Source organism: Solanum tuberosum, unplaced genomic scaffold, assembly GCF_000226075.1.
Source record: "Solanum tuberosum cultivar DM 1-3 516 R44 unplaced genomic scaffold, SolTub_3.0 scf00190, whole genome shotgun sequence".
NCBI lineage: Eukaryota > Viridiplantae > Streptophyta > Magnoliopsida > Solanales > Solanaceae > Solanum > Solanum tuberosum.
The window spans coordinates 545,731-549,678 of record NW_006239114.1 but is presented as its reverse complement, the minus strand read 5'-3'; positions in this window follow the sequence as shown (position 1 = coordinate 549,678).

Sequence of the window (3,948 nt, the reverse complement as noted above, 5' to 3'; positions counted from 1 at the left end):
GATTTCTGACTTAAAGCATCTGCAACCACATTGGTTTTACCTGGATGATAATCAATCGTGCAGTCATAATCCTTGATGAGTTCAAGCCATTTACGTTGTCGAAGGTTTAGCTCCTTTAGAGTACCCAAGTACTTTAAGCTCTTGTGATCAGTGAAGATATGACATTTCTCTCCATATAAATAATGCCGCCATATTTTTAAAGCAAACACGATATTAGCAAGTTCAAGATCATGAGTAGGATAATTTAGTTCATGCGGTTTTAATTTCTGAGAAGCATAAGAAATTACCTTCCCTACTTGCATCAAAACGCATCTGAGACCATTGTGAGAAACATCACTGTATACTACATACTCTTTCCCTTCAATTGGTAGAGTAAGTATAGGCGCTTGAGTCAACAAGGATTTGAGACTTTCAAAGCTCTCTTGACATTTGTCATCCCAAATAAAATTTACTTCCTTCTGCAAGAGCTTAGTCAAAGGATAGGCGATAATGGAAAAGCCTTTCACAAATCTTCTGTAGTATCCTGCTAAGCCCAAGAAACTTCTTACCTCAGTCGAACTTTTAGGAGGTCTCCATTCAACAACTGCTTGTATTTTACTAGGATCCACCTTCACACCTTCAGTTGATATGACATGTCCCAGAAAAGCTACTTCATCTAGCCATAATTCACACTTGGAAAGTTTATCATAAAGTTCTTTCTCCTTCAAAATTTTCAAAATAATCCGGAGGTGTTTATCATGTTCTTCACTACCTCTGGAAAATATTAAAATATCATCTATAAAGAAACCACAAATTGATCAAGATAAGGCTTGAATACCCGATTTATTAGATCCATGAATACAGCAGGAGCATTTGTCAATCCGAATGGTATCACCAAAAATTCATAATGACCATATCGAGTTCTACAAGCAGTTTTAGGAATATCTTTCTCTCTAATGCGCAGTTGGTGATATCCAGACCTTAAATCAATTTTTGAGAATACTTTAGCACCTTCAAGTTGGTCAAACAAATCATCAATTCTTGGTAGTGGATATCTATTCTTGATTGTTATTCTGTTCAATTGTCTGTAGTAAATACAAAACCTAAGAATGCCATCTTTCTTCTTTACGAATAAAATAGGGGCTCCCCAAGGAGAAACACTAGGTTGAATAAACCTTTCTCAAGTAGTTCTTGCAATTGAGGTTTCAATTCTCTTAACTCTCCTAGAGCCATTCTATAAGGGGTGATCGAAATAGGAGTAGATCCATGATAAAGCTCGATTGGAAATTCAACCTCTCTTTCCGAGGGCAATCCCGAAAGGTTTTCTGGAAATACTTCTGGAAAATCACATACAGTAGGTATGTCATTGATACAAGGACTCTTCAACTGTGTATCAACTATGTGAGCAAGGTATGCCCCACAACCTTGACGCATCAACTTTCTTGCCAAGGCCGTAGAAATAAAAATAGAAGTCACTGATCTTTCACCTTGTACAATGATGTGTGAAAATGTAGGATCTTTAAAAGTCACATGCTTAGACATACAATCTACCACTGCATGATATTTATAAAGCCAATCCATCCCGATAATAACATCAAAATCCTTGAAGGGCACTTTAATTAAATCAGCAGGGAAGACTAGGTTTTGAATCACGAAGGGACAATCTTGGTAAACTTGATTACACACAACTTGATAACCCAAAGGACTTTTAACCAGCACATCGTAATTATGTCTCACGGATTTCACATTTTCAGGAAGAACAACTGATGAACAAATATAGGAATGTGTAGAACCAAGATCAAATAATGTAAACAAACATAAGCCAAATAAGTGAAATTTACCGATAACCACGTCTTGTCCATCTTGATCATCCTTCTGCCTCATAGCATAAGCGTGTGCAATAGCCCTTTGCCCACTAGCTTGATTAGCTCCACTTGTACCTGCTGCCTGGGTGTTTTTAGGTCTTGCACCTCTATTAGTTTGAGGAGGATTGACAGAAGGCTTATGAACTGAGCCTTCAATTCTCAACGATGGAGCATTATTAGTATTAGGACAATCCTTCACTTTATGATCAAAGCTCCCACAATTGAAGCATGCACCAGAAGCTCTCCTGCAGGACCATAATGATTCTTTCCACATTGTGGACAACTGGGAACGCGAGGCTTGCCTTGGCCATAATTTGGAATGCTAGATGTAGAAAATTCTGATTTGTTTTGCCTTTGTTGAGGTGGCCTGTTATCACTACCAGCCTTAGAATTATCAAACCTTCCCATTTTGGATGGACCCCCAAAATCTGGTCTAGGCTTTCAGAATCTGTTTTCATTTCTTCTAGCTTCTTCTTTATCAAGTCGTTCCCAAGTAAAAACAGCAGACACTAACTTACAAAATTTCTCATGTTGCAGGATCACCACATTCTTCCTAATGGAATCAATTAAACCGTCCTCAAACATCCTGCACTTTTCTCTTTCCTCTTTAATAATACCACCAGCATAGCGACAGAGCCTTAGAAACTTATGTTCGTATTCAGCAACAGACATGCCTCGTTACCTTAGATTCAAAAAGTCCTTTTTCTTTGCATCACAATAAGCAGGTGGGACATACTTCATACGAAATTACTTAATAAAATCATCCCAAGTAAGAACAGGAGGTTTTACATTGGCATTCGGAACACTTACCCACCAATCGTAAGAATCCTTTTGTAATAGTGAAATAGCATACTTAAATTTTGCAACATCTGAGCACTATAACTGCTCAAATACCCTCTCAATGCGATCAAGCCATTGTTCAGCATCAGTGGGATCAACAGTGCCTTCAAACTCCACTCCACCCATTTTCCTCATTTTCTGAAAGTTAATCCCGTGGGGATCATGCATCGATTCAGCTTTGTGGTGGAAGAATTCATCCATTTGTTGAAAATGAGGATTCATGGTTTGAGTACCATGACTCATGTGAGGATGTGGACCAGCTCTTACACCCTGATGGTTTCCCACTTTAGAACCACTAGTGTGGGGAACATAGTGATTCGAGATATGTTCTCCAACCCCTTCCAGTGCATGAGGTTGGGAAACAGAGGCACCCGAACCTTCACGAGCATCTTCCATAGGTAGGTCAGAAAAAGTGGCCATGACTTAATTCCTTCAAAAGGAAAGATCACATTGCATTAGGGATATGTACTTGAAGCATATGCACTCTACATGCGATAAGAAAATATTATAGACCATATAATTGAAGAAATAATACAAATAGGACCTTTTTCGAAAGTGAACAAGTATACAAGTAATTCAAATCAAAATTCCTAGAACCACAAACCTAGGCTCTGATACCAATACTTGTAGTGACCCTTTTTAAAGAGACCTAACTTATAATTGCGATATTCAAAAGCGATTAATGAGGGCATACTGATTATAATATAGTAGAGGAATTAGATTCATAATGACCTCCGAAAAGTAATTTAAGAAAATAACCGACGAGCTTTTCATGTATATATATTATCCTCCCACCCAAGGATGAAGTAACAAGAATATTACAAGCTTCCAAGTACCAAAATCACCCTGCTCATGCTTCACACAAACATTCGAAACAAATAACAAATTTAGTATATTACAAGACTTGGATTTACACACCCCAAAAAGATAAAAATGTATAGCGATACTTATATTACAACTCATGGTGACGTGACCAAATCAACACTCAAATTCTCATGTAAATATACAAAATATAGATCATATACAAGTCCCAAGGTTTATACAAAATATATAGGCCTATATGCAAATGTGATCTTCCTTTATGCTTTCAAAATCTCCATCTTCAATGGCCAACTTCAAGCATCCTCTCGAACAATCCCTATGATAGAAACAACTATTGCTAAGCATATAGCTTAGTGGTGTAAAAACTATAGGTTTGGAGCCCTCAAATCCAGCAAGTTATCATTCTCAAGTCAAGGGCAGCATAATTGAACATAATAAATAA